General features: G+C 33.8%; 1 non-coding gene across 1 annotated transcript; it reads left to right on the forward strand.

The window, feature by feature from the left end:
* The first annotated feature begins 4,903 nt into the window (after positions 1-4,903).
* On the forward strand, positions 4,904-4,974 carry Trnag-gcc (transfer RNA glycine (anticodon GCC)). The gene has a single exon. It is a non-coding gene; the product is annotated as a tRNA-Gly (tRNA).
* The last annotated feature ends 10,892 nt before the right edge of the window (positions 4,975-15,866 follow it).

Consider the following 15,866-nt stretch of genomic DNA (forward strand, 5'->3'; position numbering starts at 1 on the left):
CGAAGTACAATTTAGCGCGTGCCTGTAACACAAATATATATACATATATTTAAACGCACGTCAAAAGACAAGCTTACGCGCTCGTTATCGAAGACGTAATGGTTTAATTTAAGCAAATAATTTTTTATTTTCCAATATGCAACGATTTTTTTAATTTTAGATTTTCGTTATATACTATTTTTTTAAGAAAATATTATTTTTGCATAAACAATTTTTATTGCTTGGCCTTAGAATCCTTTACATTTTTCGTATTTTTTGTGATCAAAATAGGTTGTCATTTGTACACATATAATTTACCTAAACTATTTTTTTATACCAAGTCAAATTTTGTATAACTAAATCAATATCTTTTGTTTTATTGTTTACCCATTTTTCAACTTAAAACCCTTCGATTCGTCTCTAGTCTCTAGCAGATAGTATTCGCATATTTTCCAATTAGTTTTAGTGTTGCATATTAAACCTAATAAATAATAACAAAACCATTATAAACAAATTCACTTATTTGAATAGTTGCGGATGAAACTAACTGTTTTTTTTTATCGGTTATAGGCAATTGTCGAATTGTCGATGAGAGTTGTCTTTTTTTCAGTTTAAGCGCAAACATATATACGCATAAAGAAATACAGCTGCTATTAAAAATGATTTTTTGAATTTTTTTCGTTTTAATTTTTGATGCTCTTACCATTTATTTATGCTACGCGAAACTTATTATTTTTGTAATCTGTAAAAAATTTGCTTTAAAATTCCTAAAGGGTTCTCCAATAACAGGTGTTATCTATCGCTATCGAGAGATGATTAACGATTTTTTATGACCGGAATTGGATGGTATTGATCTGGACAACGTTTATTTTCAACAAGACGGCGCTACGTGTTACACAAGCAACGAAACCATTGATCTTTTACGGGAAAAGTTTCCGGACCGTGTTACCTCTCGAAGAGATGATCACAATTGACCACCGAGATCTTGCGATTTAACACCTTGTGACTTTTTTCTTTTCTTTCCACGTGAAAGAGAAGGTCTACACCAACAGCCCAGGGTCAGTTCAAGACCTCAAAGATGGAATTTGTGAGGCTATCGAGGACATAGGGCAGCCACTTTGCAATTCGGTTATGGAAAATTTCATGAAAAGGATATTCTCCCGTAAGCGTGGTCGTGGTGGTCATTTGGCTGATGTTATTTTCCATTATTAACGGCATACCTTCCTCTTTATAATGAAATAAACATCCGAGCATTTATATTAAAAAATAGCATTTTGTTTGAATATCAAAATAACACCTCTGTTTGGAAAACCCTTATTTTTAATATCAAATATTGATTTATTTCACTTAAATACATACATACATATGTATATATATTGTGAATCTCATTATTTTTAAATCTAAAAATGTGATGTTTTTTTGGCTCTGTTGCTTTTAATTTTTTTTAAATTCCAAATCGAATTTTTAATATCGAATATTGGTTTATTTCACTTAAATACATGCATACATACACACATATATTGCTAACGGCATTATTTTTTAAATCTAAGAATTTGATGCTTCTTATTTTGTTGGTGTACCAATATTTTTTTATGCAATTTCTATTTAGTATGAAGGTTCATTACTTTCAAAATATTTACGTTTGTATATACATAGTACATATGTACACACACATATATATATGTATGTGAATACCTACACTCGATGAAATAAAATTAAGAAGAGAAAATAAATGTATAGTTTTAAGATTAAAAACAAATTTTACGTACAAGCAAATACATATACAAATGAATGTATTTTTTAGGCTTAGTAACATTTTTTAAGATTAAAATTTATATTTCCATACGCAATCATTTTTATTCCTTTATTTTTTTTAAAATTAGTTTACCAATTTTCCCTCATTTATACGATGTACATATCAACAACGGTGTACACGATGTACACACACAAACTTCCAGTTAAAATTTATGCTGCAGCGCACAATACAACATCACTGAGCCAACGGGAATTCACACAACTGCTAACTGATACTTCATTACCTACATTCTTTTTACAAGATTACAATAAGAGCTACACCCACCCAGATTGTTTGCTTATCCGGCCGAGAGCGCTATGCTGCCTCTTCTTTCGATGGCGTTTCGGAAGCACGACAACAAACATTCTTACCAGGCAGACATGAATAGTAGTGCGACGGACAGCATCACTGGCGGAAAATGCAATAGACAGTTGTTAGAAAACAAAGAAGAAAATATTAGAATCATACGTACACCAATGTCCATATGTAAGCAATATGTGTTAGATTGTATGTATATGTGAAAACAAATGGCCATATAATATCAGCTGTTACGGAGAGCGTAGTGTTTGTACTGTGAAATTAAAAATAAATGAAGAAATTAACAAATTGTATGTGTGCTTCGTTGAAAAGGTAGACATAAACATTTGCGACAGTATTTTTATGAGCGACATTCGGCATTTTAGCGTAAACTGCCTTGAACATATTTCCATGTTAAAATGGCTATTTGATTAAATCGTATGGGGTAGTTAGAATGCTGCACGAGTACAGTACAGAAAAAAAATCGCATGGGAGTGAAAAACGTTTTTCGTGGTGGATGATTAAACTGAATTTAATCGTTTGCTACTGGGCGTTCAGTAGGCGTCAGCAAGCGACTCAACTAATGTTTTGCCGCCGCGGCAGCAGCGCTGGTTATGGGTATGTTGGTTGTGAGCTCGGAAACATACATTGGGGTGGTTGACAAAAAAATGTTGCATTGGAAAATTGGAGGATGGTAATTGAAGTTGAATTTCTTGCTCAAAATTATTATTTGTTAATTTTTAGATGATACTGAAATAAATAAATAATAAATAGTGAAAGAGGATTAAAAATATGTAAGCAAAGAAAGTGGGAAAAGTTTTTTTCTGGAATTAATTCATCGAACAATTCTAGTTCTATCAGAGAACTTAAAAATCTCGATACTTACAAACTAATGCACAATATATCAATAAGGCTCCACGAGAAATATTGTGTGCCGAAATTTCAAGCGTTCGGAGCAAAATTTAAAAAGTTAAGGGCAATTGAGTCCGAGTTTCTCTACCTACTCGTCTGGAAAGTGTTTTTTGGAAACTTGTTTTGAAATTTAGTACATCTTCACATAATTCGCCAGGTATCCCTGCAAACTTTTTTGCATATTTTTAATAATCATTGATCTTACAATAACAAATTAGCCGATTTTTTTGAGTGACACTTCGTTTTTGGCTTTCAAGTGCTACGAAAAGTCTAATAATCGAAAAAATACTCCCGGAGATGCTTTATAAATAACAAATACATATAATAAATGCAGTTTAATTTTTTGGTTTCAGATGGTTTTGTTTGCGATTTATGATACATATCGCAACTTTTTTTTCGAGTGACCTCGACATTGACTGAATTAACTAACATCGCCGAAAAATATTCTTGAAAGCAGGTATCTCGTTCCCGCGGATACTCTTGTGCCCCGGTGACCACATTAGCTGAGTGCAATTACCCAGTCCTAGTGAGTTTAATCTCCTTATATACTTATTGTATATATCTACTACCTATCTATTGAGGATTTAAACTCAAAGAATGAAACAACTTGAAGTGCTACTGTCTCTTGAAATGCTATCCGCTATTGAAATTCTTCAATTCTAATATTGGATTTTGCTGATTTTTTCCTCAGAAAGCGATGACTTGTTTGTCGGCGTTCTATTTCTAGTGAAAGCTGCTTTTAAGTTAAAAACCATATAAGAAAATTCTCACTCAAAAAATATTTATTCTAATTGCCTCATTACCAGTAGCAGCAACCCACTAAAATTGTTCAAAATTTAGCTACGAGTACGAACTATATTTTATAATTATTGTGGCTATTCTTCAAAAAATTCCGAATTCGAATGACTATAAACCAGAGCAAGCCGGAAACGTTAAAGCATTAAAAGCAATAAAAAATAATAATTTAATTCTAACATTTTTGTTAATTTTATTAAAAAAATTTGAAGTTCTTGGAAATTGGGTTTAAACTTTTCAGCTCGTCCTATTATGTTTCTAATGCTTTGGTCCTCTGCTAAGTATTGGCTGTTTTGTATAAAATCTTCTCATAAATGGAAATATATATCATAAAATAAGTAACTATCAAAGGGTGTCCTTGCATTTCCTTATTTATAAAAAGGGAGAAAAACTTAAATATATGTATGTATATACTCGTATGTATACCTACATATTTCTCCGTGGATAACCGGCATAACCCAGTATTTCCATTAGCGAGGAAGAAATTCCTACGCCTTGCCAGCCTTGCCACTGCTCGTCTTTAACTTATGCATTAAACATTTGTGCACAATTAATATTAAGACAAAACAAATAAGCATTTTTTTAATTAAGACAATTCAAATCCACATTACAATGGAACAAATAAAGGCATTTAGTCGCAACTATACTTTGATTTCGACTCGTCATTTGTTTTCCGTACATTTTTCTAAAATTCTTTCCACCATGGAAGTGAAGTCTCCATAGATATAAAGATGTGCGCCGCATTCAAGCGCAGTATGTTACATTTTTAATATGTTTTGAACCGACGAAAAATTATTTTTTCTTCTCGCAAGTTTTTATGAACATAAATCGAGTAAAATTTTTTTGTCTTAGATTATGTCCAAACAGACACCTAATTAGTAATTAAGAACTTTTCAGCAATTTTTGTCTTAATTGTAACCCAATTTAACATACAATAGTTCAAATTATTAATTGTCCATTAATACTTAATTTTCCATAAGAGTTCTCTAGTGATAACGGCCAATTGAATTTCACTTTTCCCACAGGCTGCTAAACTGTTTGGGTTGTGACACGAATAACAACAAATGTTAATAGCAAATAAAAGTATGTGATTGAAGTAAAGTAACTGGTAGGAATATTGTATAAGCATCGGTGGTTCAGTGGTAGAATGCTCGCCTGCCACGCGGGCGGCCCGGGTTCGATTCCCGGCCGATGCAATGTTATTTTTTTCATTTTTTAAATTATTGCTTCGTATTTTTTTTCAATTCCATATTAAGAAAAATGTTGTGCACATAAATTATATTTATTTCTTTCAGTCGTATCCATCAGATAACTTCTCCGCATACTCGTAAAATAAGTGTAAAAAAATATAGTGCATACAGTTCTAAATATACTAAACACACGCAACATTAATGTGTCCCAAACCAGCACTAGCGCCACAAAGCTGCCAACCATGCTACCTTCACGTGCGTCTGTGTGTTTTCGTGCACATTCCTTTGCGTGCCATGACGTTTATTCGTCGGTACGTCGACTTGAAATACCACACATTTTACTTGCGCTGTGTATTGTGCGCTCGTACAATGACGGAGCTGGTTGCTATTGTCCATGTCGCCCTGGTATAAATGGCATATCATGCAACAATTCTTTGAAAATTTCAGATTCCCCAAATTCCATCATGCGATTTTTTCCCTCTCTGTACGATTGTTGTAAATTTTCTCTGTTTGTTTACAACGAATTTGATTGCTCGTGGAATTGATTGGTGAGTGGTGTGAAAAGGTGAAACTCATTAGCTTTAGCAGCACTCATTGCTTTGCGTGGGTTTCGATTTTAATAAATTTATAATTTTTTTCAAACATTCAGTTTATTATTTTATTGTTAATCAAAACTTTTTAGCACATTGCCTTTAAGTTTGGAAAGTATTTTAAACAACAACAACTTTTAAATATAGCGAAATTAAATAAGTGGAACAACTTTTTCAGTTTATCAAAAAACTGGAGTTTTACTTATTTTTTAAGCATACATATTTTGACACGGCCAACTGTCGAATCAGTTGTTTAAGTAAACACCTTTTGACATTTTGGTCTAGTATACTCTGGCAAATGGCCACACATAACTCAAAGTGATAACAGAGCAATTCGCTATCCAATATGCATCAGGAAGTGCTGGGCGAGGGACCTATTACCGTGATCAAGCGGGATTAGCTTGAAGGATTACCGCTACTCGAAGTCCAAGGTTTAGGTCTTTGGGATTTGCGTCTAGCTCTTGTTCCAGTTGCAATCACAACCGCTGCGCTCTGCACGAATTTTTTAAATATCACGTTCAATGTGGAATTCTGGCAAATTCCGCAAAAGTGTAGCGTTTTGACTGTCAAAAAGTTGGACATTGTTGCGCACGAAGCCTTTTAAAGTGGCATCATAAAAATTTTGTTTACACGATTTCTTCATTCTTTCGTTAGTCAGTATAGTAATATAAATTACCATCGATATTGAAATTATCAAGGAAAATATATGCAGAAAACTCCATTATTTTTATTTACTTATTTATCTTCGCCTATCTATGCAATGTAAGTGCCGAGCATCAGAGAAGTATCAGCTTTTAGCATTTGAAACAAGGTTGCACACGTTTAAAAGGGCTGCAATACCGCCGCTTTTATTTCGTGCCTCGAATAAACTCATAATTTATTTTAAAGCGAAAGTAAATTTGAATTTTTGGAAACATTAAATATTTTAGTAATGACATAATTTTTAATAAGTTATAGCAATCAAAATCTGACAAATCTCTTTGTGTAACCCGTCCGCTTATAATTTCTTAGCTGTTATATATACTATATATATATATTTTTAGATAGGATGTTTTGAATGTTGTATCCAACAATAATACGCATTCATCAGCAAATCAGCATTTTAAGTTTGAGACCTCTGGATCTTCAAAACGGTTTGGTACTGAATATCTCTGCACCGCGGCACTAAATTGTAAAATGGAATCGATAAGGCAGAAGAGCTTGTGACAAAGGCACTTTCATATCATTGTCAACGTCATAGGTGGGCACACTGCATTATAAATTTACTGCATTACAAATAGCAGTAATCAGTAAAATATTACTGATAATGAAGTTTAATTTGCATTACCAGTAAACTTTTACTGATTACTGAAAAAAATTGGAGTAAAAATATTTTTTTACTGATTACTGAAAAAAATTGGAGTAAAAATATTTTTTTACTGATTACTGAAAAAAATTGTAGTAAAAATATTTTTTTTCTGATTACTGAAAAAAATTGCAGTAAAAATATTTTTTTACTGATTACTGAAAAAAATTGCAGTAAAAATATTTTTTTACTGATTACTGAAAAAAATTGCAGTAAAAATATTTTTTTACTGATTACTGAAAAAAATTGGAGTAAAAATATTTTTTTACTGATTACTGAAAAAAATTTGCAGTAAAAATATTTTTTTACTGATTACTGAAAAAAATTGCCGTAGGAATACTTATAATATAATTTGATTTGCATTATCAGTATAATACTTACTGTTTATGGGAAGTCAAAATGTAATACACTCTCATCACGAAATCCAATCATTTATGTACTCAATAATTCTTTATTTTTTGTGGTTTCTCTTATTTTCCTAAATAAAAAAATAATAACCCCATAACTGTAACTGTCGTACAATCCAAACAAAAGAATTGGATGAAGATGCAAAGAAAAAAACATTCCAATAAATATTTATTGCACGCTACACATATCTATACAACATACAAAGAGTAGAGGTGATAAGATATATTATTTTTACATAAATTATCAGCTTCTTTGTTAGAATCGATTAACCTACGTTCTTTCGTTTGTCAAATCAAGTTTACTTCAATATAATAATAAGTATACTTTAAATGCGAATTTAATAACTCCATGCATAACAAGGTTGAACTCGCTTTATGATTCCGTAAATAAGTTACTGGAGCACAAAACCAATTTAGCGGAATTGTGTTTCCGTTTAAAAATTCCTACCATTCTCCGTGGTGAGCTTGAGTACTTAGAGGAATACGTAAAGCTTATGAGACCTATTGCAGAAGCAATCGACTTCCTTCAGGGGGAAAGGACCATGTATTTTGGTTATTTCACACCCACTATAGTGTCCTTAAGAATAAAAATGCGTCGTTTGGAGCCTAAAAGTTTTAAGTATTTAACCGAAAGTAGCAAAAAAATGCGTGGCTTTTGCTTTGCTTAAAGATTTGAAAAGTACTTTCTGATTCAGCCTGATGCTATTTCTGTCCCTGACATTAAGTTGCGATTTGTGAAAGCTCTTTTAGAAACAGCTAAAACGCAAACAGAAGAGGAAGTTAAAAAAATGTTCAACACTTATGTGGTCAAGTATGGAAAAGTAGCCTGTGCCAAAACTCGTACTCTACCTCAACCACCTCAAAAAACATTGTTTGACTTCGGGGATGAAAGTAATGGTAAACTTTTTACACTTGGTTTTCAATTAAATATTTGTTTTATGCATATATTTACTTAAATAGATATTAGCATACAATGTGGTTCCACTGACTCGAAAAATTATCTTCAAGAAACGCTCTTATACCTGGCCGAACGAGAAGAAACAACAAGTTGCCTAAATAAATATCAGGCTATTAAAAACGTATTTTTAAAATATAATACCCCATTACCGTCATCTGCACCTGTAGAACGGTTGTTTTCATTCGCTGGAATTGTAAATCGGTCCAGAAGGCAAAAACTCAGCGATGCAAATTTTGAAATGCTTGTGTTAAGAAAGGCTAATAGCTAATAGCAAATCAAATTATATTAACAGTATTCCTACGGCAATTTTTTTCAGTAATCAGTAAAAAAATATTTTTACTGCAATTTTTTTTCAGTATTCAGTAAAAAAATATTTTTACTACAATTTTTTTCAGTAATCAGTAAAAGATATTTTTACTGCAAATTTTTTTCAGTAATCAGTAAAAAAATATTTTTACTCCAATTTTTTTCAGTAATCAGTAAAAAAGTATTTTTACTGCAAATTTTTTTCAGTAATCAGTAAAAGTTTACTGGTAATGAAAATTAAATTGCAATATCAGTAAAATATTATATTTACTGCATTTTTACTGTTACTGCAAAGTGCCCACCTATGGTCAACGTCAGTCGAATTCAAGCAGCCCACATTGAACAAAAGAAAACCGCGCTAAATAGCAGGGAAGTAGTATTCATAGCCTCGAGGCTACTTATATAACGGCTTTTTTACACAATCTCTCGGAAATATTTTGAGCCTTGAGAGGTTATAGACCGACCGATCTATTTTCAGATTACTTCTACGAGGCTAATATACGCTCTAATAGGAGAATAGTAGAAACGTGGTCAAAACTAGCAAACTAAAACCTAAATCTGCGCTCTGAAAAACTTTACATCGCCACTGCCATTATTGTCGGAAATGAAATCTGCAATATAATCGTTATTTCTTTCATGATATCAAATAAAGTAATGGTGTTTTCGTGTTTTCGAAAATCATGTTCATAGATGTAAAGGGTCGTTCAAAAGACATGCCTAGATGTTGCTTTAAAATAAAATATGCACAAATTTTGCTTCTTTCATATTTCACTATTTTTATTCAAAATACTACACAGCTCTTAACAATTACATATATGTGAAAAATAGCATCATCTAAGAACGTCTATAGGTAAAATCCGCAAAACAGTCGATTCATGAATGCCTCATTGTTGAGAACGTCTAGCTACCGATGTTGAAGGTTGTTTAGCAACACTTTGCGCTACAACATCAAGACCACGTGTAGCTTTTGGTCTGCCAGTCCTTTTTTATCCTCGACAGCAGCAGTTTCTTGAAATTTTTTCATCAATCTTTGAATTGTCGGCTCATTCGGTCGATTATTTCCACCAAAAAAATTACGAATTTTACGATATGCTTTTCTTAAATACCGACCATTTTCATAATAAGTTCTATAGCTTTAGCGCCTTGTTCTATTGTTTAAAATTGTACATTTGTCTACTTGACAAATTTCAAAGATGACATAAAAAAAGGTACCGTCTAGGTATTATTCACTACTGAAACCTAGGCGTCACTTTTGAAAGATCCTTTATTATTAGAGAGGTCGGACTCGAAACCCGTTGTGCGCATAAAATACAAAACAAAGGCAAACCTCCGAGTTTATTTCTGCCATGAAAAAGCTCTTCATAAAAATTCATCTGCCGTTCGGCGGTGGCGGCATAAAACTGTAGGTCCATTCATTTATGGAAGCAAGACGCAATTGAAGGAGCAGCTTCGGCTAAAAAAAAACTGAACTTTAGCCCAACATTTCTGTGAATTTTTTTGTTAACAATTTTCTACACTTTTAGTTTTTGTATAATTTTTTCATTACTGGTATCAAAGCCTACATTATTTTTAATTATTTTGAATTGAAATACTCCTCCATTCAGTGTGGCTGGTGAGGAGTTCTTTAGTGCTGCAAGTCAGGTCTATACGGGTACACGGTGCCACTAGCAAGTTGAAAATACCGGTGAGCTAATATAATATTTTTACATTACTAAGGTGGAATTATACGAGTGAAGTAATAAGAGCAATACGAAAAATTTGGCGCTGGAAATAAAAGTTGGCCTTATTGGAAGTTTATATTTTCCAAAAGTTGGTAAAGTACAGAAATTTACAAAATTGTTTCCCTTCTAACTATTAAAGGGCTATTACTTAAATTTGTTGTAATAAATATATGTATGATTAAAAATTACTTTTGGTGACATTCTCCACTAAGAAAAATGATGAGTGAATATAAATTAAGTAATTTGAAGCATTGTAACCATTTTTTTGTTTAAATTAGATTTGAGTTAACCAATTCTGTGGATTACGCTTGCATTTAGTCAACAATGTTAAAAGAGCTATACAGATTTTACGCCGAAAGTTATAACAAATAATTTGTAGAACCTTAGTTGTAAATCTTGCACTATTAAAAGTAATGCGATATTCTAAATCCGTGGAATAAATAATTTAATTTGGCGAAAGAAAATCAATTGCGAACGCAAATAACGAGAATTTTTGTCTGTGATGACCTTCAAGAATTGGAAGCGTCTATATCCTCTCATTATAGGTAAAAGGTGCAACTACAGATTCAAAACAGTCTCATGGCTTTAGGTAAACAAATGAATATCAAAATGGTGCAATTAGTAAAAAAGATTTTGCTGAAGTAACTTTATTTACAAGTACTCACAAAATGCATAAAAAAAATCTAGATTATTTTATGAAGCGATGCAATTAAATACATATCCATATCCATATCAAGAAAGTCGATAACGTGATTAAGACAAATGCAAGACGTGAGATTATTGTATAATAAATATATTTGAATATCATCATCATCATCATAGTATCACAGTTCGGGGTGAGCCATTGCTTCCGTTACAATTCGCCTCCACGTCACTCGGTCATCAGCTCTTCGTTTGATATCAGATATGCCCATAGCTCGAAAGTCGCCTTCGATGTCATCTCCCCATCGTTTTCTTGGCCGGCCTCTTCTTCTGTCGCCTTATGGGCTTGTTTGAAAAATCTTTTTTTGGAGTTCTATCGTTGCTCATTCGTAAAATGTGATCGTACCATCGAATCATTTGCATCCCTGATAAATGTGTCTAACTCGTCGTTGTACCGAATACGTTTATTTGAATAAATGAATTTAAATTAGTCAATATTTAAGATTTACAAAATTTTGTAAGGAATGCACCCAAAGTTCTTTAGGCTTGAAGACTTTATGCGAAATGACACCTGCACTTGGCGTCATCTTTTTAATGAGTTAGTGCGTTGGAAGTTACATCCCTAGCTGACTTCGAGTGAAAGCTTGGTGACATTCGGTTCAGTGGAAGCGAAGTTATTGCATCTAAAATGTCAGTATGTTTGTGTCATGGGTACAAAAATGAGTTTCGAATAAAGAGCTAATATTAAATTTTCTTTCAAAATTGGTAAAACTTTTACCGAAACATTTGAATTGATGGAAAAAGTTTATGGCGATGATTGTCTATCTCGTGCCAGAGTTCATGAGTGGTTTACACGTTGCAGAGATGGTTGTGAGGACATGAACAATGAACAAAGAACATACGGGACGAAAAAAATCAGTAATCACCGAAAACTCCATCGAAGTCTTTTGTAAATTTATAAAAAATTGAAATTCATGGAAACGGAGTTGAATATCTCCAAAACATCGATTTATCGCATTTCAACTGATCATTTAAGCTAACTTACATTTCATTCCGCACAAGTTAACTGAGGACCAAAAATTGCTCAGAATTCAACATTTAAATGATCTCATTAAAGAGGCGAGAAAAGACGAGAACTTTCTTTACAACTGTTAAATTGTAACTGGTGATGAAATGTAGTGTTTCCAACATGGACCTCAAACTAAGCTTCAAAGTGCCGAATGGAAGGCCCCAGACGAGCCAAAACCCAAAAAATGGCGTTTGGAGAATTCAACAATCAAGTCGATGCTCATTTCTTTTTATGATTCCAAGGGAACTATCCACAAGGAGTTCGTGCCAATGGACCAAACCGTCAATGCAATTTTCTATCTTGACGTTTTGAAGCGTTTGTTGCATCGCATTCGTCGAATTCGCCCTGAATACCACATTTGCATTTGGCCACGAAAGGAAAACGTTTTGCGTTCGTAGAGGCCATCCAAAAGGCTTGTACCGACATCCTGAATGGTATTCCGGTCAACGACCTGAAACACTCTTTCGAAAAGCTTTTAGATTGCGCGAAACAGTAAATCCAGGCCAGAGGGGACTATTTTGAATAAACAAACTCGAAGTTATTAAAACAAAGCTCCTGTCGTTTCTATTTCAGCTCAGTTTTGTTTATTTTGGACTTCACCTTGTAGTTTCTCGGAGATGTTGGTAGTGCCAGAAATTATTCCACCATTAAACACTTGAAACATCCCTTTCAATAAATTGGAAAAAGGAAAAAATTAAAAATGAACGTCTTCATTAGTCCACGTTTTTTGTAAATTGGACAGCTTGACTTAGGAATTTTCAATTTTTTATGCACAAATAAATAACAAAATAACCAAGAAGAAGCAGAGAAGGTTTCATCCGCAGAAACAAAAAAAAAAAAGAAACCGCAACAGGGTCTTCAATTCGAAACCGGTAGCATTTGGAGCAAAGGCAAAGAATTATGGCTGGCGACAGTTCAGAATTATGCAGCGGCCCTCACCAAACCTGCCAAAGCAATGCTATCAGGACAGCCACAGGATATCTCCCGATACCTCTTTATAACATTTTCGCAGCGAGGCTACTATGCTCCCAGATAAGCAGCATAGTCGGATGTTCAAAAAATAATTCCTGCTAAGAGGTTACCGCAGGCACTTGCTGGAGGCTGAGTTACCTCCCAGGCACGTCAGGAGACATGTATTTGACCTAACAGAAGAGATACAGAACTTGATATATCACCCACTGGTATAATGGATAACACCCACCAGTATACAGACATCCTCTAAACGGAGTTCGTCGGGAGCCTCTTACGACCTTTTTAAACTCTAGAATGCCGTAATCGACCAACCAGCACCCTTCGTAGACCGAGATCTTCAGCTGCCTCGTGAGACCCGCGCCATCTTTGCACAATTGCATTAAGGATATTGCATTAAGCTAGATTTCTACCTATCCTGAATTGACGCCGACATACTCATTCATGTGCCCCCTTCAACCCACTCACATAAGACTTCTTTCCCTTTGAACCAACCCCGTCGAAATAGCCGGCACGGTGAAGTCACCGCACTGCGATGATGATCGGTGACTTCACCGTGCCGGCAGGGTAGATAAGCTGCTACAACAACTACATACTTTAGCTAAGAAGAGAATTGCGTGTTTGTACCGCCCAACTATTTGAAGATAAACGCGTATGTATGTATGTCTATCAGGCCATAAGTATTGTACGTATGTATGCATGTAACTAAATCTGTATGTATGTATATTTAGCCGTAAGTATTTGCATAGGCTTAGCAGACAGTGTAATTTCCTGTGGGGTTCCAACGCCACCAGTCAACAAAGTGGTGATGGCATTGGATGATGATGATGTCTTCAATTGCTTTAAAGAATGGATCCAATCAATAATACTGCTTTGTGGTGAGTAGGTCACAAAATTTAGACGCACTATTGTCCTCTGCAAATCCTAAGAGTAACAGGGTAACAGAACAATTGTGAAGCAAATAAAGTAAATGTTCCTGCAAGTGCATATTAGGGTGTAGACACATACATACATACATATTTACAAATAATACATACATTTTCGTAATCAACTTATAAAAATAATATAAAAGTAAAGATACTACAAAAAAAGAGTGATGCTGTCAGAGACGAAGACGCAAAAAAAAGAAAAAAGAAAACAAAATTGCACTGCAACACTTGGAAACTAAAGGCATGCGTCTCCATGCCGGAATATACATACATATGTACACATATCATCAGTGACTTACACACTCGCACAAACATATATGCATGCCCATGAGCATATGGAGACACCGTCGCTACTGCTGCTGTTGCTGTCTCCGTTGTGTTGTCGCTCTTGATGATCCTGCTCTTGAAGTGAAGGTTATAAACGTCGCAAGCAAAAGGTAAGCAAAAACTGGAATAAAAATACACCAAGAAATTGAACAACCGACTTGCTTAAGTGGCACAGGAGCACAGTTGAACTTTTTTTTTCGTATGCCGTCCGATTGATTTAAGTGTTCATGAAGAAGAGCTGTGCGTCATTAGCATAAGGCCGGTGGCCAAGAATACCGGAATACGAATTTCAAAATATAGGACTATATTAAAATATCTTCAATTAAGGGGTTAGGTGGGTTTGAAAATTTCAAAAAATCGATTTTTTTTGTCTTATTAAATAGTATAATATGTTTAAAATATTCTCCTAAAATTTCAAATTGATCCGAGTAAAATTCTACGAGATAGACCCTTCAGAAGTTCTGCCCATCAGGCCATGTCAGTGCAGCGTTTCGTTTTTAAACGCGTTTATCTCAAAACTCGATTTTTTAAGTCGGTGGACACGATTTCTCGAAAAGTTATGAAGCGATTTTGTTCAAATTTTGCACACATCTTTGGAATAACATAATCAAGATATTGAACGAAGGATTTTTTTTTTATTACAACTAATTTTTTCGAGCCAACACATGACGAAAATTTGACCAAAAAATGTGTTTTTTTGTTCAAAGTCTGTCAAAAATTCAAATTAAATTTTTTTTTTCCTTCGTCCAGTAACGATATTTATCCATGTACTAACGAAATATTTTTGGTTTTTTGATTTTAGATGAACCAATAATGAGTTATGCTGTCCACGGCAAGAGCATTTTTTTGTGAGACGTTAAGGGAGATGTGGTACCAACGGCTGAGTTTTCGGAATTTTTAAATAAAAATTTCACAAAATACTGTTTAAATATGTATCTTTGATATGCTGAATTGTTTAAATAAAATATATGATTGTATATATTAAAAAAAAATAGTAAAAATACCCTTTTTTTGAACCTCTGTAACCCACCTAACCCCTTAAAGGTATTTATGTAAAAAATTTCGAGAAAAGCGATGAGTTTGAAATTGGGGTATTTTCCTTCTTTAGTTGGTGAATGATGATTATTTTATTATTATGTTCGATATGGCTCATGGCTGCAAGAGTGTCATAATAAAGAAATAACTATTTTTAGGTAAGTGTACAGAAATGATCACCTCGTTTTTTATCGCGTGTAAAAAATGTATGGCGATATCTAAAGGGTGATCAGATTGTAGGTACCCTAATGGAAAGGGTGGTTTTGACAGATCACGTGTGACTACTGTCAAACTAAATACATTTTGTTTTCTGTATTCATTGACATTTCATCATGGAAAGACTTACGCCTCAACAACGTTTACAACTCGTGCAATTGTAATACGAAAATCGACGCTCTGTGAAAAGTATTCATCGCGCGCTCAGGCCAACTTATGATGTTAAGTAATTTTTGGCATCAATAAGCAAAGTCGTCGTATTCGGGCTGAAGAGCAACCCGAAGCCAATCAAGAACAGCCATTGGCATCCATTGAAAACAACCGTTTTTCATATTTCTTCAGCAAGCAAATCGGCGCAGATAACTTTCACTCTTCGAAATGGCT

Source organism: Anastrepha obliqua, chromosome 5, assembly GCF_027943255.1.
Source record: "Anastrepha obliqua isolate idAnaObli1 chromosome 5, idAnaObli1_1.0, whole genome shotgun sequence".
In the NCBI taxonomy this organism is placed as follows: domain Eukaryota; kingdom Metazoa; phylum Arthropoda; class Insecta; order Diptera; family Tephritidae; genus Anastrepha; species Anastrepha obliqua.